Genomic DNA, 24,339 nt, shown 5'->3' with positions numbered 1-24,339 from the left:
CTTTTCCGTGGGCTTTTCCTTCCACGGCTAAACCTAAACTGTCCTCCCCTCTTTTTACACGAGAACATTACTGTGTGATACACGATCCCTATTGATCGGCCTTTCCTTTTCTTTTTTTTCGATCCCTTTTGATCGAACTGCCCCTTTTTCCCTTCCTACGATCCCTTTTGATCGACACCACCAATTTTTTTTTTTTTTTTTTTTTTTTTCCTTCCTTCCCCCTCCCAAAAAGAAAAGCTCTACATTGTATTTGTCCCAACTTCGTTGAGCCCTGTGTGGCTAATAAAAGAAATGTATCTGTCTGTCTCTCTCTCTATATATATCTATTTATCTATCTATATATATGTGTGTGTGTGTTTGTATATCTTTACGGGTGTATATAAGTATATATATATATATATCTGTATGATTGTCTGTATGTATAAAAATACAGAAAAATCATACATACACACACATATATATATATATATATATACATAATATGTGTTTGTATGTGTGTTGGGAATGAATGTGTGTACCATATAATACATTAGATACCCAGTAAACATGTTTGTCTTTATATTTCTTCCACGTGGGAGCCGAATGTGACGACAGCCTGCTGACTCTAACGTCCATCTGCAATTATTAAATCTTAAACAAGATAGTTATAAAGTGTATTATTTATAGAAAGATTATATTTGATTTATTTCACCAAAGTTTACATAGTGATATTCAACATAACATGCAAATTATATTTTATCAGACATCAACGATGCGATTCTAAACATATTTCAGTCCTTGCAGTTCATTTTCCTGTCCCCAACAGACAACTTTCTAAAATAGATTATTCTGGTTGTAAAGTTAAGTTTAACTTAACACAGATAGGGCAGCCAAAGCTGATGGGAATGGTAAAAGCATTGTCAATTCAACTATCTTTAAATACCCTCTTGATAGATTTAAACTACTGTAATATACAAATTGAGTATAAGAATATACCTAATTTTTCTTTTCTGAATTGAATTGGCAATGCTTCTTAATAATATTGCCAGAATAAATGTGATAAATAAAAGTTGCATAAGATGTTCCTTTAGAACATTAAAGTAATTATGTATTTTCTATTCATTGCGATTAAATTTGCAAATGCTATTCGAACTCTCTGTACGACACATAATATAACAGTTCATTTAACGCAAAATCCACATGGTTCAGCACAGGAAATGTATATTAATAAATCTACAGACATAGATTTTTAAATATAATTTCGACGAATATAACAATATATACAGAAAGATACAATCTCATTGAGTCAAAATAGCAGTCTAGAAAATGGATATAGGCCAATATCATAAATTTGGCTCTCATGTGAAGAATGTTTCACAAAGAGAGACTGTAATCTAGAATGGCTTGTAGTATCGGTAAGCAGGAAATTAAACATTAGCATCATAAAGTCGGTGTTTATTGTCTGTTTGTAGTTTATTCCTGGAGTTATTTGAATTCTAAGTCCCATAGGAAAAAGTGTATGATCTTCTATTTCGACAGTGACTCATATTGAATTGTTTATTATCGTATAACTTCTGCTGCTTCCACTCCTCATCGACATGTCTGGCAGAGAAGTTCAATAGAATAGTTATTTTTCTGTTTATTGCTGTTTGCTACTACATTAGGTCTGCTATATTTCTTGAAAAGTTGAAAGAAAAAGTCGATAGATAGTCATTCTTTGTGTAACCTGCTTGGCATCTTCAATTATATTTTCGAAAGAAGTTTGCAACTGAGATTCGTTTACCTGAAAAGAAGAGGCGGGTTATTATTCATGAATGATATGAAAGATATTGAACAGTAAGAATGTTCAGTTTTATTTGGGGACGATGTTGTTAGGTTTATAATATTACATATATAATAATGATCACAGAAACATAATAACACAGTGAAGGTCAAATATTTCACTGCTGCGTCTGAGAAAATGTCTCAGAACACTATTTACAACTAACATAATACGAATGCAATGAAAGTTTAATGATCTTCTCCAAAAGAGAGTTGGATATAGGAAAGGTTCTCTGTATATGGGGCACAACGGAATCTTAAACACAGCTGTATGAGACATGAGAATGACCTGTACAATTAATAATATACCTGTGTACACAGACGCACACAAACATATACGTATATGTATATGAATATATATATGTATATATATATATATATATATATATATATATATATATATATATATATATATATATATATATATATATATATATATATATATATATATATATATATATATATATATATATATATATATTTGTATGTATGTATGTATATGAATATATATATATATGTATATATATATATATATATATATATATATATATATATATATATATATGTGTGTGTGTGTGTGTGTGTGTGTGTGTGTGTGTGTGTGTGTGTATGTGTACTTATATATTCATACACATATATACATATATATGTGTTTATAAATATATATATTTATATATAAACATATATGTATATATGCATATATACATATATAGGGACTGGACAAAATAATGGAAACACGTAGCCTCATAGTATCATAATGCTGAAATATCTGTAAAACCGTCAAAAGCTTGCTTATTTTTATGCTTTTGGGTTTATTATTAGTGTTGCTAAATATACTTTGCTACAGTTGCTGTTTCTTTTCAGATATCAGCAGAAAAAGGTAATTAAAATTCATTAAAATGACAGATCTATGGAACTTTCAGAGAGGTCAAATTGTTGGTGCTCCCATAGCTAGTAAATGATAAAAAGGCGAAAATGTTTTCTTTGAATGCCAAATTTCACCATATTTTTGCTTCTTTTACTCCAAGGATTTCTTTTAAATAGGAGATATATTCCTAAATATATACAGGCTCTCAGGGTTATTTGAGGACACTTAATTATCAGTATATTCTCCAAACTAATAAATAGACATATATCACTTTTAGATCGCCCAAGCAGAAAAAAATGCTAACACATAAAATGAAAAAAACGTGCAATCATTGTGCCTACACGTGCGGAACACAGGAATTTAGAAATCTCTAAACTTGATAAATGATGCAACATCTTTTGCACACGAAGTTCGAGAGAAAATATAAACTCCTGTCGGGATAATTTCAAATGCATCTAAGGAAAAATAATATCCTAAAAGTTCGGAAACAAGGGGTTGCTAATGACTTGTGTGTGTCTCGATAATTGTATACGGTGTAATTAATTTTTTTTTACTGAATTCAAAAATTTATAGAAACCTACATTATAAAAAAAGTGCTTACATTTGAAAATACCTAGTATGATCCCTTTTGCTAATTTATCAAATACAAAACGCAAGCAAAGCATTATAAAGCTCTCACTGATTTAAAAAGATTTTCCACCAAATATTGTCCTAAAAACTCCATTAAAATAACTGTAACGCATCAATATATCCTGCATAGAAGGATACTTTATGCTTGTATTTATATATTATGTCTTATTTTTGCCAACATTAGCATTTGATGTTTTCCTACCTCAATATTATTCAATGCATTGATATGGCCGATTTGCATTTCAGTTTCATCATTTACGTTTCATTTATTTTTTGAATTCGTAAGTACCTTCAGTAGTTAAATACAGGACACATATACATACATACATACATACATACATACATACATACATACACACACACACACACACACACACATACACACATATATATATATATATATATATATATATATATATATATATATATATATATATATATATATATATATATATATATATATATATATATATATATTTATACTCAATATATGTATATATGTACACGTGTATTATAAATGTGTACGTGTACATGAACAGAAAATTATCGCAAGAAATTTTGAAATTAGGATTACTTTTTATTTATTCTCATTCCCTAGTTTTTCACTACATATACCCATGGCACGTCTCAACCTGGTAAGCTATATACATTTTTCTTTCATCTATTTATTATGTAGGGTTTAACATTTCATATAATTTTGAACGCAAAGCTATGGTGTTGGTTTATTTCAGTTTCTTTGGAAGAAACAAAGATAGTATCAAATATTCTACACTACACTGCGTAAGCACACAGAATACACAACTTTGATGTATAAAACACAAGAAATATATCCTCCGAAAATTACGATAGGATAGTTGCTTAAATTGGCATTCATATAAAAAAAAATGTTGTCATCTCGGGATTCTTTCACTTTAATCTTACCTCAACTAAGATATTTTATTACAGATTACCATGAAACATATCTGTTGTGTATAGGTTGTCGCACATGTAGCAAAACAGTGACCTTTGGCTTACAGTATAAGAAAGCAGATATGCGAATGAAAATTTTAAAGAAAATTACAAATGTTATTGTAAATGTAACACGCAGAGGAATGTATGCAATCTTTTTATAACATGTCACAGTGGCGACCCAGACGAAAAAAGATTAAAATACAATTGTATACTATATAAACAATTTAATTGTTAATTTCTATATAAAGTGAATTGAAGCTGTTGCATATGACAAAGTAAGCAGTTTATTCCCCTACATTACTTCCACAAGGTAATATTGGTATGTAGAACATTTTTAAGCACTGTTGGCAGATATTAACATCATGCGGATAGTTATGTATAACAATTGTGCAGTTTCTATACTTCATGATGTATATGTAGAGTTATTTAATAGTGTTTAATAACACCCATATTTGCAAAGTATAAATAGATTTGAAATGTATGATGCTCTGATTATTGTCTGAGAGAAAATCTCTTCTTTAATTGACTTTGTTAAATGCACAATATGTATCAAAGCGGATGAGTATCTTCACCGCTATGACAGACGAGAACACTGAACGCATGTCGTCTTCCTTCGCATTTGGCAATGATGTGTACCCGCTTATCACACACCTTAAATAAATCGCTCCATCCTTGGCATGTAGCAAATAGTCAAGGATATATTCATCGATATTGTAAAAAGCTTGCTTGCCTCAGGAAACATTTGTTTTCTATTTAATTTCCAGGTAATTTGCCAAGATGAAAAGAAAATGAAGCAAGGGAAATTACTCAGATGAGTCACTGTATTTAAACAACAAAATCGTGCAATTGTTTCACAAATAATCTTTTCTACTCTAGGCACAAGGCCCAAAATTTGCGGGGAGGAGGCCAGTCGATTAGATCGACCCCAGTCTGAGAGAAAATCTCACCGAAAAGAAGGAATTTCCATGGTCATTCCCTCGCTTTCGGTGCCTGCGTATATTTATTGAAGTAGTGTGACTTTAGACAGCCACTACAGCGTAAGGTGTCACTTACAGTAATAGCCCTTAATATAATTAATGTCATTTATATTTAAAGAAAAAATGCTATATATATATATATATATATATATGCGTGCGTGCGTGCGTGCGTGTTACTGTGTACATGATGGGATGGGACCGGCTGAAAAGTTAATAGGCTGATTAAGGTGTTTTCATGGAATGAGACCATATGGGGTTTGTTTTTCAACATAATCCTCCTGGCAGTTAACACATTTCTTCCATCAGTTTTGCAGTGCTTGGATTCCATTGGTGAAGAAGAATTTATCCTCTCGAGCAAAAAACTTATTTAATAGCATTTATGACGTCGTCATCACTGCAATGATGTACAATAGTTACCTGAATGGAAGTAACGAATATATTATAATATCAAATTTAATGTGGTCATGTGCCAAAATCTAAAACCAATATAAACTGTAATGAAAGTGGTTAACTAGCAGAATCGTTAGCACATCCGGTAAAATGCATGGTGGCATTTCGTGTGTCTTTATGTTCTGAGTTCAAATTCCCCCGACATTGACTTTGCCTTTCATCGATTTGGGATCACTATATTAAGTACCTGTGAAACGCTGAGGTCGATGTAATTGAGGAGTCCTCTCCTCCCAAATTTCAAGCCTCGCGCCTTTAGTAGAAGGGATCGTTATAATTATTATTATTGTTGTTGTTGTTATTGTTGTTGTTGTTGGTGGTGGTGGTGAGTGGTTTTTTTCTCCTTTCTTAAAATTTTCTTCCATTTCTCGCCGAGTGCTTTCCGTACACCTAGGGCAGAGGAGCTCATTGTATGCATTCCCAGTTTACACACGCAAATTCACAGGTACGATATTTATTTTTAAAAATTTATAAATAAGTTCATGAATTGATGTTGTTTCCACGGCGATAATGCTCTTCTCGGTACATGAGTCGTTCCAATTAACACGATGTTATGCACTTCCTGTAGAGATGGTAGGCCTGGTATAATTTTCAAATGAGTTTTAGTACCTATTTTTATCATTCCTAGAAATCCTACAATCACTGGTACAGTAGTCGCCTTGAGATGCCACATTTTATCAATTTTTATTTGCAAGTCTTTATATTTACTGTTCTTGTCAAATTCTTTCACCGCTATATTGTGATCATAAGGAATAGTCATCAATAAATAAATACACTTTTTTTGCCTGATATTTTATAATAATATCCGGTTTATTAGCTTTTATTATTATTATTATTATTATTATTATTATTATTATTATTATTATTGTTCAGTAGTTTTAGTTTTATAACGTGCTTTCACTTCACTACCGAGCGCAGCTCTGTGCGCCTTGGGTATGTGCTGTATTATTATTATTATTATTAATACTACAACAGCAAACTATCAGTATCGGTAGGAAGCCGGCCGAAAGGCTTAGCGTTATTTCGTCAGTCCTTTATGTTCTGAATTCACACTGTGCCAAGGTCAGCTTTGCCTTTCATCCTTGCGGGGTCGATAAATTAATTACCAGTGAAACTAGGTTCGATGTAATCGATCGGTCCCCTCTCACAAAATTCCAAGCCTTGTGACTATTTATTAAAAAGAATTATTATCATCATTAAGGCAACGAGCCTCGATTATAATAATTAACTAATGTGTTACATAGACCTTGAGTGTTAAAGTTATTTTCATGCGTATATTATTTGTATGAGATCTATTTGGTGCGGATGAAATTAACTTTAATGGAAACAATTATATTCTTCTCAAATGAATTTGTGCTTATGCCAAAAGAATTAATTATTCCGTTTTGATATTCATTTCTAAAATATTTTAGGTCAGGAATATAACGAAACTTGGAAATTAAACATTTAGACAGATGGGAATATATTCTGTTTAAACTTAGGCCTATTAATACAGGGATCATTTTATACCATATTATAGTAATTAAATTCTCTGTCGGGTATTCGGTTCACCATCGTAAGGCCATTAATTTGATTCCTAGCAGCGCGTCTTTGAGCAAGATACGTCTTTTGATATTGTGCGACTCAACTCAGCTGGTGAAACTAGGTTGTAGAATGTTGTGTCACGCTGAGAATTACGTTACAGGGATGCGTTTTTGTGAACTGTTCATCCCCTTTCAGGTTAATTTCATGAGCATTCTGTTCTCTTCATTGGATCAACTCGTATTCTCGTTGTCGTAACCGATGCAGTGCCGGTTTATAATTAAATTCAGAAATGGTGAATGAATGTAAATATGACACATTAGTTTAATTCTGTTCCATACCTTAATTCTTACCACTCCATAGATCATTGACAAGCAACACCATTTTCTAAATATTTGATGCTTTAGAAATAAATATTGTAGCTTATTATAACTCCATAGCTTTCAACTCTGTTTTGCGTCAAAATCCATAAAACATTATTCCATAAATATGAACACCTTACACGTATGTTTACATTTAAGAGTTTTAATTTTAATCTTTTGTGGAATGAACAATACAAAATTATTTAAAACTTACATTTGAATACAAATAACATTTCTGAATATTGTAATTTACGACAGCTTATGCTAATGATATCTCAGTGTCAGATAGGAATTAACTAGTTTATATATTGTATTGTAGTACATGACAGATATTGTTTTTCATAAATATAACTATATTCATTTCCATTTATATGAAAATCTGAATTAAAATGTAGCATTTCTTGAGATTATGGAAATATTTATAAATATGAATGATTTTATATATTATATGTGGAATAATTGCTACCTAAATTGTTCTGAGATAGTGATTGGCGTTTAATATCAAATTGCTTGCTAGAAGCTGAGTTTGATTTTACTGATAAAACTTGGAAATTCTATAATATATAAATACGAATCGAGGAATAAATTCAGTCTAAATCACGTATATATTACTATAAATGTGTTGTATCTATATAAAATCAGTGAAGGCATGCAGTAGTTAAAGATATGCTCAAAACTGTGATAAGCTCGAATAATTCGCAAATATTGATTTTGAAATATTGATTTAAAAGAATAAATATGTACAGAAATGTAAGTTTTAGGCAGTAGTTCATAGGTTATTTGAGATTTTGCTCACCATATACTTTTTTTTTTCCTGTACGAAAATATGCAGTCAGAAAATGAAAAACAGTCTAAATGAAACAGTTATGCTGAACTATATTGATGTACGCACTATTTTCGCGTTAACAATTTCCTTTCCAACTATTTCATCTCATATCAATATATATTGTATAGAAGTCTGGAATTGCCGAACAATGAAGTCTATTCATAATGAGTTCTTGTACATACCAATTTATTATATGGAGCAAAAAAAAGCAACAAAAAGAATAAAGTAATACTTGATTTTGGTTATTCGGCTTAGAATTCGATATTCAAATTGTACTATCCTTAGAACTTTATTCTTAATGAATATAATCTATGATTATGCTAATTAGCTTCCGAGATGTCACCAAGTAGACTGACTACTGGAAAGTAATCATAAAATACAAGTATATGAACTGAGAAAATTCTTTCATGCAAATGTAAGCAGAAAAATTACAAAATGTAAATATGATAAGCCATCAGCTAAAGAAACGTTTCATACATCAACTACATATGAAGAAGTTGGCCTCGGTAAAAATGATTTGAATCGGTAATATCTTGTCAGTTGGACGGTGAGCTGGCGGAACGTTAGCACGCCTGGAAAATGCTTAGTGATATTTCATCCATCTTTAAGATTTTGAGTTCAAATTTCACCGAGATCGACTTTTACTTTACTGCTTTCGGTGTATGGGCACTGAGGTCGATGTAATCGACTTACGTCTGCTCCGAAACTGCTGTCCTTTTGCCAACATTTGAAGGCAATGTTCCTTCCGGGTAGAAACTCAACAAGCTGGCAGAATCGTTAGCACACCGGGCACAATTCTTAATTACATTCCATCCGTCTCTAAGTTCTGAATTCAAATTCCGCTGAGGTCAACTTTACCTTTCACACTTTCGGGATCGATAAATTAAGTACAAGCTTAGTACTGGAGTCATTGTAAACGACATATTGAAATTGCTGGCCTTGAAATTGCTCCTTGAAATTGCTGGCCTTGTGCCAAAATCTACTAAAGTCAATATTTCTAGGAGCTAGCAGAATAGTTAGCACAGTGGGAAAATGCTTAGCGGCATTTCATCCGTCTTTATGTTCTTAGTTTAAAAGCCACCGAGACTGGGGGTGATGTCATCGACTTTTTGCCTCTCCGGAAATTGCTGCTTTTTTATGCCAAAATTTGAAAATAATATTTCTTTTGCGTGTATTCTTTCGAGGTCATATAATCGACTTACCCACTCCGCAGAAACTGCTGAGTTTTGTGACAGAATTTGAAATCAATATTTCTTCGGGGTAGTATATTTTTGAGTTCAAATCTTATCGAGGTAAATTTCAATCTTCCTCATTTTGGATCAATAAAATATAGTGCTAGTAAAATACTGGATCAATGAACAAGTCAAATATACTTGCCCAAAAATGCTTGCTTATACCTAAATAAGAATCTATATTAATCTGTTATGTGACATATATCTTCCTTCTGACAAATTCTTTCAAAGAAACATTGTTACATGTGCACACACGACTCGACTGCTAGAAGTTACTGTCGACACATGAACACCTGGAGTAATCTATAAAATGCCATTCATTCTACGGATATAGTAGAAGCGAAATCTCATGGCAAAAACTAGTTTATTCTAATGTTCAGTAATGAATAGTTCAATCAGTATTGGTTACAAATAGATACATTTACACAGATACCGACTTAAGCCAAGCCTCCCCTAGAACTCCGATTGACATCCACACTGATATGACACAGAAGAGCATTACACTAAGTTTTATTGTTTTTTTTTTTTTGGTTCTCGTCCATACTTCTAGCTTTTGACACATATCGTGACGTTACTTGTCTATCGTCTACAAATATGTATTGGTGCTACGATAGACAAATCATTCGCTCTTGTTACAGAATTATGTAAATATTTCATTTCATTTTTAAATGAACGTAAATGAAGCTTAATCGCTTAAACACTACTACACAAACAAAAATTCTTGAGCTTATAAAAACAAAGACCCTAAAGAGTTAGATTAGCGTATGAGTGCATATATATATATATATATATATATATATATATTTCTGTGTGTGTGTGTGTGTGTCTTTTTGATTTCACATGTTTAAGTCGTTAGACTGCTGCCATGCAGGTGTGTTGCCCTGTAGAGTTGATAGTCGAATGACTCGACCCGATTACTTATAGACATTTTAACGCTCAAACTTATTTTATACATCACTTTACCCGAACTGGTATATCACGGTGACAAATACACACACACACACACACACACACACACACACACACATACACACATACACACACACACACTGACGCACACACACGCACGCACGCATACATATACATTGGCTTCTTTCAGTTTTCGTCAACCAAAACCACTCACAAAGATTTGGGTAGTAGAAAACACTTTCCCAATGTACCACGCTGTAGACTGAACCCGGAATTTGTGCCTGGAATTTGTTATTTTGTGATAAAGATGCGTCTATACATAAATATATATGTGTGTTTGTAAGAGAGAAGAGAAGAGAGAGAGAGAGAGAGAGAGAGAGAGAGAGAGAGAGAGAGTATAGAGTAGTAAGTTAAATATGTTGTCTCCATATTACAGAACCGTAGAAAAATAACTCATTAAAGATTATAGCATATATATTATTACGACTACGGAATGATTTTCATTTCAGACTTTCTAGAAACATGAAAATATTGAGAAAGGAGATATTTGTTAACATCTCATCATACCGTGACTCCAAATAATGGCTGTGATTTGATCACAAACGGATGCATGCGTTACTTCTATGGGATACATTCCAAACAATCAAGGTATATTTAATTCGCATGAGTTCATATTTTAAGAAAAATGGAAGCACACATACAATTTGTTCAAATTGGACGAATACGAGTTGAACAACAGGGGAAAAATGAAAACAGTGCCGAATCACAATCAATTTTATGTTCTTGCGATACAAAAGAAGACCTCATTGCACTGTGTCACCAGTTCTACCTGAGAATGAAGTTAATTGACATCAAACAACATATTAATTGAAATGTTTCATCAATTTCACTAAATGTATGCACCTATTATATGTAGTAAATACAAATTTATGTATACAATATCAGATTTACGATAAATAATTGAATTTCAGATAGAAATCACTTATAAAATTACTTTTCTATATAAGGAAAGTAGTTATAAAATAACTACATAATTTTCCTTACAGAGCAGCGTATGTCTTCGTTCAAAATCACTTCTTTCAGCTATTTATTATCTATTGATAATGAGGAAATAAGTTGTTGATCTTGACTATCAAATGAAGTGTACCAGAGTAGAAAATTAAGAATATCATTAATTTCAAACGAAAAGAACAACAAACACTCTAAAGTTAAAATCATTTGTTAGCATAAACAACATATCAGGCTATAAAAATAAGTTCGTATACGAGTCTTATATGAGTCAATTATAGAAGATATTAAAGATTAATGTTTCTATAAAAAAAGTTCCCAAACAATTACCATCTCATTGCTATGAACGCCGTCTCTTCTCAAGTGATAACTTGTAGAAATATTCACTCCAATATTAACAGAAATGTTATTGGTAAGTAAAGAAATGTAATTATATACTAAATATAGAGTCAGTGTTTGAAACGATTATCGTCTACTAACTAGCATCACAGAGAATATCTAAGAGAAATTGTTTTACCATGTAGAAAAGCGTGTTAACATCATTTTAAACACGTGTTGCTTTCTATGTTAAATATTATATTTATAATATGTTACTCCGTCATTGTTCGTTTAGCATTGTTTTCTTTTTTCTTTGCGTTGCTTGGTAATCACCAGGGGAACATAGATATTATCTTGATTTTATAGTTTCAGTAATATCAAAGATTATATTGAAGCTTGTCGGAATAAAACCCAAAACCAAAGATAAAAAAATATAAGCTGGTCAGGTACATAAGCACTTGATATTTTTGTGGATGTATGTGTTGGATGGAAAAAATGTTGATAGGGAAGAAAAGTAATTTAATATTAAGCGAATGACAATGCCATATGTCATCAAATATTAGTATACAGTACAATTCTCAATCAAAAATACTATTATTTGAAGAAAAGGACGCATGCAATCTGGTATAGAATTATCTATTCATTTACTATAGTGAAACTTTTTGCATTCGAGAGATATGTCTAATTGTTCATGTCACATATAAAATGATACATGAACGCGTTGGTTTCTTATATATGAGATCGTTTCACACTAGAGACGATTCTAAATTGGGCCTTCAATAAAGTCATATTATATGAAAAACGAATCTGAAAATGAAATATATTTCAATATATAAAGTTATATTTATTCTAAGTTGCCAACATCAATTAATTCTTAAACATATCAAATCGAAGTAACCGCGTCTTCCCTCTCTACATTTACTGGTGAATGAAAATCTTGTTTGAGATGCACGTCATGAGTAAAATGTTTTATTTAGATGGCAACTGGAAAACTGGAATGACGCAATTTCATAACGCATGTTCTCAGTCACTGTATGAACTTAAAATTATGAGGAAGGTTAACAGTGTTTCCGGGTTTCTTGGATTGATGACTTCACTCCATGGTCCCGAAAATAATTAATCTTGTTGAGCACTGAACGACTTGATAAAATATTGCTTACTTATAAATGCCCAACACATTTGTATGGATTCTGTAATTGATTTAACCAACTTTGGCACATAACGTATCTTTGTATTGTATTCATTTCCGAAAAGCTCAAATCCAAACGCTACTCTGTAACAATTTTAATTGTGTATATTCAAAATTAAAACAAAATATCGCCGTGAATTTATTTGTGTGACCATCTAGAACGTTTTCCACACTAATATCTTGAATACAAACAATGGTGGACATCAATAATATAGATCTTGAATATGCATTCATTTGAGCAGGTTACAGAATCGTACACAGAAAATTGTTAAGCGAATATTTAGAATTAAAATACATACGTAAAGTTTGTTCGAATGATATCAGGAACACACTACTAAATTTTCAAGGTAGCTACAGCGGAGCTATTACACTGTGAACTGTGGATCGTGAAGATATATTTATCATTGTTTATCACATTGGAACAATAGAGTGGTATTTTACGTAGAATGATGCTCAATAGGCCTTTCTGTAAATATTGTAACCATTCTTTCTAAGTCCAAATCTAATAAATCATCATCTATAAGATGTTAGTAATTAATTTCCTCGTACTGAATACATGGACAATCTTCGCATACCGATATATATCTTATATATTTGTGCGTTTAATTATGGTTTCAGTGAAACGTTTCAAACAACAAAAGTCACAAAAGGCTCTCTCTAATCTTTGCACTTGATTTTAATTGTTTCGAAGTTTAAATTTTACATTGTTTAGTTCATGGCAATAAATTCTGTTTTCAAAAGTAAATATATCGGAATTATGTTGGTATAAGGGGACGGCAAATTAAGGAAAAGTTTGAGAACAGTAAGATGTAAAGTTTGAAATACTTAGGACAACACTGCAATATAATGTATATAAATAAATTTATGTAGAATTATTTTATTTTACCTTATTTTTGCAATTGCTCAAAGAAATATACATATTTGAAAAAACACAAAACGGCTGTATATGATTTAGAGCTTTCATTTAATTTCAGATAGTCTGAAGGAAAGAAACACGATACTTCAAAGAAACAGCTAACTGCATGTTCCTTCGACATCAGACCCAAATTAAGAGTAAATGATTTAAACATTGGGTATAAAATATTTGGTATAAAGTAGATGTTTTATATTCACTGTTAATTTATTCTTAAATATTTCTCCAACGTTTCAAAATTTGAGAATACACAGACAATATTTTACGTAGGGAATAGGCAGTTCCCATAAGCACTCTCTTTTGAATTTCGACCATTTTTGATTTTCCTGGTATCTAGGCTAGGTAGGAATTAGCCCCTTTTGCTATCATTCCTAGGGCACCTATGACAGCAGGTATTATTTTAGTCTTGAGTTTCCACATTTTGCCAATTTCTATTTCAAGATCTTTATACTTGCTCAGTTTTTGGTAGGTCTTGACGGATACATTTATGTCAATTGCGACAGTCATATCAATGAAGTCTTTCAATATAATGTCTGGCCTATTTAAATCAATCTTCCTGTCAGTTTGAACGGTGAAGTTCTAGACGACTGAGATGAGAGGTGGTTTGTGTTCCCACCAGTTTTTTTTTTTTATCACGGGGCAGGTCCAGATTTTTGCAAATTACCCAGCGAATATATTTTGCTGCCCTATCATGCCTGTAGAGATCATCTGTAGGCGCAAGAAGGCTGCATATGGAAACAATATGATCAATGGTTACATTTTGTTGTTTACATACATGTTTGTCTACTGTCATTTCCTTATATGTTGGCCTAGTAGTTCCTCCAGTGCTTGAAAATGATCTCATCTCTCTCGTCTAAAACTTCACCGTTCAAACTGACAGGAAGATTGATGCAAATAGGTAAGCATTGATACTGGGCTGCTAAGATAAACCCTTCTGTTTCTGATTTTAAGCCAGAAGCCACTAATCATTGATGGGTAAGTGCTTTGACAGCATCGGCAATATTAGCTCTCTTTTCGTATTTGCCACTGAGAGATTTTTCTTACCATTTATCAATAAGAATATCTAAGTCAGCAGTTTTAGCACGAGTTTTCATACGCTTAGTTTTTTCTGTGCTATTTTCTAGTATTAGTATATCTATTTCTGGAATTTTTTGTATTTGGAATTCACTTAGATATTCCTTTGCCTGTATTTTTTTTTACTGAGTATGATGCTTTCTTGTTTTCATGCTCTAATGTATGATTTAACATCCAGTCGTCAAAGTTTTTCAGGTAGGTGTTCAAACCAATTATGGCAGTCTTCATTGTTAATTCCAGTTGTAAAAGTCCATGACCACCCTCATTTCATGGCAGGTAAAGCTGTTCCATATCTGCCTTAGAGTGATACATTCTATGCATTGTCAACAATTTTCACACGCCAAGCGAAATGCATAGCGGTATTTCGTCGTCTGCCGTTACATTCATATTCCGCCGAAGTCGACTAAGCCTTTCATCCTTTTGGGGTCCATACATTAAGTACCACTTGCCTTGTGCCTAGAGTAGAAATTATTATATATATATATAATGATAAAGAGAGCAATGGTAAGGTTGGAAATATATTTTATGGATAGAGTCTTACAGCTGTTTCTGGGAAGATCCAGTACTTCCCTTCATCGGAAAGAGAAATAGTAAAGGAATCGATTAATATATCCATAGGCGGGGAGTTTTAGTATGAAGTGATAGTGAGTGTGATGAGCTGAAAAAAGAAAGAAAGAGAGAACAGTACTTGGAGTGTAGTTTCATTCCAGTAGTAAGTATCCGTGTAAAGTAATCCTTGTGGGTATAATCCGGAAATAGTTGCTGCAGCAAAGGCTGAGATAGCAGAGGTGAATATATTCCATATTGTATCCGAGGTATTTTGCTTGTGTTCACTTGAAGGAAGCCCAGGTCAAGTGAGATGAGTGCCTGGGGTAAGTAGGTCAAGTCTTGAAGACAGAGTGGGAAGGGGATAGAGGAAAGATTCAGGTGTAGAATGGTAGTGGTATATTTTTATGGTCAGTTGATCTGACTGGATAGAGAGGATGAGTATAGTGAGGGAATCAGGGAGGGGGGATGAGGTTAAATAGTTTAGTGAGGAGGAAGGAATGCGCAGAGGCAGTATAAAGGTGGTGGGGGTATGGGTGACAAACCAAGAACAGTAATAAAGGGAGATAGGATAGGTAGTTAGTAGTATCATATTCTAAAAGATAGCTAAACCTATTTATAGACAGTGGAATTGGGATTTAAAGTAATCAAAGCCTGTATGTGGTGGTGGTGTTATTGTAAAGTAGAGTGTAGAGGAAGTAGATTTTGGGAATATATATATAGTGGTGATAGGATCGAACAAGAAATAAGTCTATTCAAAAGATGGTAAAAGATGGATGTTTTTGCCAGGTTGAATAGGTTGCCTATGGGGAGCCGTGCGATTATGTTGCGTGATCGTTTGTGCATTTTTGCTTGTGATAAAATTTAAATGTATGGAAAGAGCGGTGTTTGCAGTTATATATTTATATATGCACACACTAATACACGACTTATAACCCCCAATCCTGTTCATACAACGACTGAGGCAAAACTAGTCGGTATACAGCACTTACTCGGTATTACCTGTATCCTTTTGGGTTTGGTTAAATCCAATACCCTCCTCAACCTTGTATATATATATATATATATATATATATATATATATATATATATATATATATATATATATATATATATATATATATATATACATACATACATACATATATACATACATGCATACAATCATACATACTCTGTGCTAAATTTAGACCGGTGCTGAAACGATAATAATACCAGGAAGAATGTGTCCTTCAAATGTTATTTTGCATGACACAAGCCCCGAAATTTGTGGGAAGGGGGCCAGTCGATTATATCAACGCCAATACACAACTGGTACTTAACTTATCAACCCCGAAAGAATGAAAGGCAAAGTCGACCTCGGCGGAATTTGAAATCAGTACGTAGTGACGGGTGAAATACCACCAAGCATTTCGCCCGGCGTGCTAACGATTCTGCCAGCTCGTCGCCTTATCTTATACTTAATATAATATAGCAAGCACTCTCATATCAATTTGTTCCGAACTCACTTATCAATTTGAAATACTTGGCGTGCAGATTCTTATTGTAACTTTTACTCAACAGAAATTCTTCTTTAAACTCCTAAATGTATCATTGAATTTTTTTTTTTTATATCAACTTTAAATTTCCACATCATTCTTTGAAATCTGTGGATACGTATAACATCATCATGATAGGTTTGGGAAATTTTTTAAGCTTAAAAATATGTTGGATACACTTGACAGTTCCTGTTTTTTAAATTTTTATTATTCGTATCATTGTATCAATAAAATATTCCAAGTTATGTTTCACAATTTTGCTAAACAAAATTGAGATTCCCATTTGGGATATTGCATGTACATTATTAACAGTGGTGTAATTTTTATAATTCCATCCGATATTTCCTAAATTCACCGAATAAATGGCATCTATTATTTCATCCCTGATGCAATGTGTCAGAGAGTTTTTTATATGCAGAACTGAAAAAGTGCGATGGAATTTTACAGAAATCAATGAGGAAATACTACAGCATTCATGAGACGACGTTATTAAACTCAGTAAATTATAGGCTCCAGATATGGCAAATAATTGAAGCTACTTACTTGCAAATACGATCCCCGTTTTCCTGACATGATTTTGAATGGCTGCCAGAATGCAGCTGATTGGCAGCTCTATAATAATAATATCCAAATTGTCACTGAGAATTTCATGATAACCCTTACAACGAACATTAAGATAATCAATTCCCATTATTATAATGTACGCTCCTGGAATTAATACATTTTATATTCCTATAATAACTCAAATCTTGTATAGTTTATTACATAATTTTCTACTGTAAGTTTTTTATATCATCATGCCAATATGTATTTCATGTTATACCAGTAACGTTTCGCTTTAATAAACGCTAAAATGCTCTCTTCATTCAAATTACTAGAATACTGAAATAATTTATTACTGTACAACATAAAACATTATAAATCCCATATAGTACATACATAAATAATGCATTAACAAATTTATTCAAATTTTGCATTATACTATTCCAAACTTCCGAATTCTCCTTAACAAATATATGAGGCTTCGACTAAAAATAATGTAATAATACACTGTGTTAATGAGACACTGAAAGCTGGGTTTCTAAACGACGGATACCGCATCATACCCTTTTTTCTGAAATTGTTATTGAGTGGTTTTATGGAAAGACATTTTCAGTATCTTCTCTGCAGTATATACTATTCTTATTTTACTGGTTATAGTCATTTGACTGCGACCATGCACTGCCATTAAGTCGAACAAATAAACCCCCGGGACTTACTCATTGTAAGCCTAGTACTTATACTATCGGTATCTTTTGCCGAACCACTAATTTACGGGGACGTAAACACACCAACACCGATTGTCAAGCGATGGTGGAGGTAACAAACAAAGACACACATCCATACATACTTACATACGTAATATATATATATATATATATATATATATATATATATATATATATATATATATATATATATATATATATATATATATATATATATATATATATATATATACATATACATATATATATACGACGGGCATCTTTCAGTTTCTTTCTACCAAATCAAATCACAAGGGTTCGGTCGGGCCGAGGCTATACTAGAAGACACTTGCCCGAGAAGTTAAACAGTGGGACTGAAGCCAGAACCATGTGACTGGGAAGCAAGCGTCTTACTACACGGCTACGCCTGTCCCTATATACTGAAAATTCATAAAGAAAAGAGACGTATTTTCCCAATAATACATCCTCCATTTACAATACAACTAATCCTAGAAATTTGAAACAACTACGCAGTGTAATTAACTCTTAAAACCTTAGTCTAATACCGGAAATTTATACATTATCACCTTTTCCTTTGAAAACAAGCAGTAACGCTTGCTATACAACTCCCTTGAATACTGCACGCACAACTAGTAAGACCTTATATTTAAAATGCAGTTTCATCCAATTAACTATTATACATACGTTATAATTACGATACATACGCCTATAATCTCTGGACTGGAATATCATAGAAATAATTTGGAACAATGCAAATGAGAGTTTTAAGCTGTGTACCTAATATCTTTAGTGTAACAAATGCAATGTTTTGCAATAGTTGTGTACTTAAGACGCTTTCTTCTCATGTTTAATTCCACGTTGTTTCGAGTTAGAAACCGTGTACAGAAATTATTTAGATTAGTGTAATTTAGCATACTCTTGGTTCTATCAATACAGTGTGAGTGAAAATTGTTTAATGGAAACGACGAGAAATATCCCTATGAATAAATGCGCATTGATGCATAAATGTAATCACACACACACACACACATTCACACAGAAGCATACATACATACACACACACACACCCACACACACACACACACTCACACACACTCTCACACACACACACACACACACACATATATATATATATATATATATATATATATATATATATATATATATATATATATATATATCGTCAGAGATGTGCTGCAATTTTTCTAAAATTGAGTAAAACAAATTGTGTAATGATTAATACACACATACATATACATCATGAACAAAATTATGAACAATTTTACATATTATGAACACAATTAATAATAATAATAATAATAATAATAATAATAATAATAACGTTTATGCAGCAGATAGAAAAGACGGACAAGTACGTAGGAATATTAGAAATGGATAAATCAATGGAGAAAGCAATGATAGAAACATTTAAGGTGGAATACTTGCGCAGACTGAGACTGTTACTTAAGTCGAAATTAAATGGACGGAAATAAGATTGAAGCTATCAACATCTGGATAGTTTCACTACTGAGATATAGAGCAGGGGTAATCGCATGGACAGTACACGAACTAAACAGCTTAGACAGAAAGACAAGGATGTTACTAACTAGATATGGTATACTCCACTCAAAACCTGAACAGACAGACTGTATGTTCCAAGAACAATATGGTGAAGAGACTGATTCGATGCAAACACAGCATTAGAGCAGGAGAAAATGAAATAGTAAGGTGTGTAAAAAATGCCACAGAACCACTATTATTCGAAATAAGAAGGTAAGGCTTATGTAGGATGGAAGATTGCGAAAAGGCACTTTACAAGCACTTAAGAATGAATGAAACTGAAAATAGGACAATTTCATAGGGATGTTAAGGATAAGACAGACGGGAAAAAAGATGGCTATGGATGACAAAAAGTGGTTTAAAACCGGAAACGGAGGCTTTCATCTTTGCTGCCCAAGAGCAAGCATTAAGAACGAATTACAACAAATACAGAGTATACAACACATCAGAAAGTGATAAGCACAGAATCTCTGGACGAAATGGTGAAACTCTATGGTATATTACCACTCAGTGTACGCCACTAGCCCAGAAAGGATATAAGAGACGTCAGATAGATAGATAGATAGGTAGATAGATAGATAGATAGATAGATAGATAGATAGATAGATAATGACGCATAAGGGGCTAATGACCTAGTGGTCAGGATGCTATATTCACGTTCGTTAGATCGCTTTTTCAATTTCTTCCACCCAGTGGTGTGCCGTCTTCTTTAGGAAAGCGCTTCATCTCAGGTTGCTCTGCGATCACTTGGATACTTAACGTGCCTCACACTGTGCACCTATTCAGGCAATGTCGATATGAGGAAAGGAGTGAGCTAATGTGCCGCACATACATTTGATAGCTATAAAAAAAATCATTTGTGCAGGTCGTTCAGTAAAAGCTGAACACCCACACTTCGTCTTCAACAAGTGAGACTCATATATTACGACGTATAGCTGCGGCAATATATAACCGGCAGAGTACCATAAAGACACCTTACGTATACTCAATGAAAAAAAAAACCTTTCTTATTCGGTCAGAAACGAAACGGGAAAATAGGTTGGTGTCTTGGAAACCGTAACCAACTTTATAGTGTTGTTAGCGAACTACAAAATATCTGATAATAACATATGCAGAATATGTCAATTTTACCTGCAATACATTAACGATATAAAGACAAGTATATCCTTTGAATTTAAACTTTAGCTATATAATCTATAAAATGTATAAAAGTATGTTGCAGTGATACTTTACTTTAGATTACAATACTCAGCTATTTAAACACAATAACTTACAAAATATAGATTCCACTCAAAATATTTTAGACATCCTTGCGTATATATAAAGTCGCTACACACCTACATGCATGTATACATTCTCTCTCACTCTCAGAGATATATATGCATTTAAACTAGTATTCATATCTTATATGTATCTTCATATACGTCAAATATAATTAACTATGAAATACTTTTCAGTCTCACAGTTTATCTAAGGTAATTACACTTAATGCTGTTATGTCTATTACCATATTCTTGAAATATTCATTAAATATATACAGTAAAATTCAAAAATAAAGAATTCGATAACAGCCATAAAGTATCCGTGTATTTTTTTGGCTATTATTTTCATTACAGACTTTTCTCATTTTATAATCTAAAATTTTATTGGAGAATAATTTGCTGAGAGAAATGTCGTTCTATTCTTGTCTGTATCTGGAATACATAAGCTGTATTTCAAGTAATATCTGTAGAAGCAACGTGTAGAGATGATGGTATATGGAATTATTCGCAGACATACTGGTTAAGTAGCATCTAACTCTTTTCTTTAAATTGCTACAAAAGTATCCAATGAAACAACTTAGTGTTCGCCACTGCGAAAACAGTCTATCCAAGTAGTACATAATTTTGGAGCTGGCCGTGAAAAGTCGGATCATCGTCATATATATATATATATATGGAGAGAGAGAGAGATATGTCAGTGTGTGTGTGTGTGTGTGTGTGTGTGTGTGCACATATGTGCATATATATATATATGTATATCGATATGTATATGTAGATATATGTGTACGTATGTATATGTGTGTGTTTTACTCTTTTACTTTTACTTGTTTCAGTCATTTGACTGCGGCAATGTTGGAGCACCACCTCTAGTCGAGAGAATCGACCCCAGGAATATTCTTTGTAAGCCTAGTACTTATTCTATCGGTCACGTTTTGCCGAACCTCTAAGTTTCGGGGACGTAAACACACCAGCATCGGTTGTCAAGCGATGGTGGGGAGGGGACAAACACAGACACACAAACACATACACACACACATATGAATATATATATATACATATATACGACAGGCTTCTTTCAGTTTCCGTCTACCAAATCCACTCACAAGGCTTTGGTCGGCCCGATGCTATAGTAGAAAACACTTGCCCAAGGTGCCATGCAGTGGGACTGAACCCAGAACCATGTGGTTCGTAAGGAAGCTACTTACCACACAGCCACGAAATTGGATACGTGGCGTTCAATCAAATAATAATAGTAATAATAATAATAATAATAATTATTATTATTATTATTATATATATATATATATATATATATATATATATATATATATATATATATATATATATATATGCATATATGGGGACGGGACATCACCAACAGTAAACAACATGAAATACGAAAACAAATAAGTTCAAATACGCAAACAACGAGAGAAACAAACGGAAAACAGAAAATGTAACACAAAGAACGACCCTTCATCACATGTCGGCTACTCCTCCTTTCGAGCAGTATATATATATATATATATATATATATATATATATATATATATAACTTGGCCCCTCATTTTTCACAGAAGATAAACAAATTGACTGAAAGTATTGATAACGTATATTTTCATCTTTGTTCGTGTTGGGATATCGTCCTCTTGGAGCATTGCCTCACGTGTTTCTCTACGTACTACCATTTATTGCCAATTTTGATCCACTCTCTATACTACTCTATCTTGATAGCAACAACAATTAAGAATTTCCAGATTATTTTTTCAGGGAGAAGGCTGTCTTTAATTTATTCAAATAAGCCTTGAAAACAAAGTGAACGTAGCATGAAGATGGGTCAGCCATCTATTAGATTTTCAAGAATCGCTATAAAATACATATAAAATAAATAACTAAATTATATAAAATACGCCACTACTTATATATCATTTTGCTGCTAAATACCTTTATATTATAGCTGTGTGTCTGCAAATTGGTTTGGCATCAGTAACATACAATTTTCACTGGTAAGAAGGAAGTTCCTAAAACGGAGATAGATTTTCTTGAGATATCTGTGGCCTAACAATATTAAGCCTAACTTGTTTGTAAGAAATGTGGGTTCGAATCTCATAGGCAATGTTTAACTATATTTTTTTTTCACTATTTCAAAGAGGTTTGGCAACCAAATATTTACATGCTATTATTTATATCTTCACGTAATACTCTTTCATATCTGTGAGTCCATAAACAAATTCCACCTCTCGAAACATTTATAAAATTCTTATGACGTCAGCAATGCAATGAGTGTATATATATATATATATATATATATATATATATATATATATATATATATATATATATATATATATATATATATATATATATATATATATATATATATATATATATATATATATATATATATATATATATGAACTTGTCTTTTAGACTCCTAAATATAGTAGGAAATATATTCAAATTTTAATTACTATTACACCTTCTGAGATGAATTCTCACGTTAATTAACAAAGTGGCTAATTCATTTCGTAAAAGGCAAACAACCTACAGTGAACCAATATTTGTTTTCATGAGTAAAGGTGTAACTTTAATTAATTAAAATTCTTGTCAAACATTACCAAGTATAATAATTTGCATTCTATATTTTTGTCTCAACAGGCGTCTATTTGTACTTCTCCTTAATGATGCTTATGTGCGTGCTTGTTTGTGCGTGCACTACATGGTATTGATGAACAATATGTAGCAAACGAGAAAGCAAATGCTGTGGAGGGGCTATTCATATAGCAGAATAAAATTCTTATTATTTTGATGGCGCTTTGCTTCTCAAATTTAATGTATAATACATGGTGGATAAGCCGTAAAATTCGAAACTAGAAATCATCATCGATGGTTGTTAACGTTATTTAAACATCAATACATTCTTAATTGTTTTGTAGCTCCTTCTAGAGTTTTGGTATTAATACTCTGCCCCAATATCATCTATGAATGTCAGGATGGTAAAATAAAAAGATCTCTGAAAGAGAATTACTAGGGATATTTTTATGAAAACTCACTGATATTTCTTTTTCTAATGTAAACTGATAGCGGTATTTCGTTTGTCTTTACGATCTGAGTTCAAATTCTGCCGAGGTCGACTTTGC

At 32.4% G+C, this 24,339-nt stretch overlaps 1 long non-coding RNA gene across 2 annotated transcripts; it reads right to left on the bottom strand.

The window, feature by feature from the left end:
- Positions 1–639: 639 nt before the first annotated feature.
- On the bottom strand, positions 640–23,453 carry LOC106871991 (uncharacterized). 2 transcript variants are annotated; one of them, XR_016241179.1, is made up of 3 exons: positions 23,144–23,453; positions 17,653–17,721; positions 640–1,762 (listed from the first exon to the last, which is right to left on the bottom strand). It is a non-coding gene; the product is annotated as an uncharacterized LOC106871991 (long non-coding RNA). The 2 variants fall into 2 exon arrangements; XR_001409727.3 differs by lacking the exon at positions 640–1,762 and adding an exon at positions 13,924–15,481.
- Positions 23,454–24,339: the final 886 nt, after the last annotated feature.

The sequence above is a fragment of the Octopus bimaculoides genome, chromosome 3 (assembly GCF_046866305.1).
Source record: "Octopus bimaculoides isolate indiv1 chromosome 3, ASM4686630v1, whole genome shotgun sequence".
In the NCBI taxonomy this organism is placed as follows: Eukaryota; Metazoa; Mollusca; class Cephalopoda; order Octopoda; family Octopodidae; genus Octopus; species Octopus bimaculoides.
Note: the sequence above shows the minus strand (reverse complement) of the source record. Positions and strands in the feature narration are given on the sequence as shown.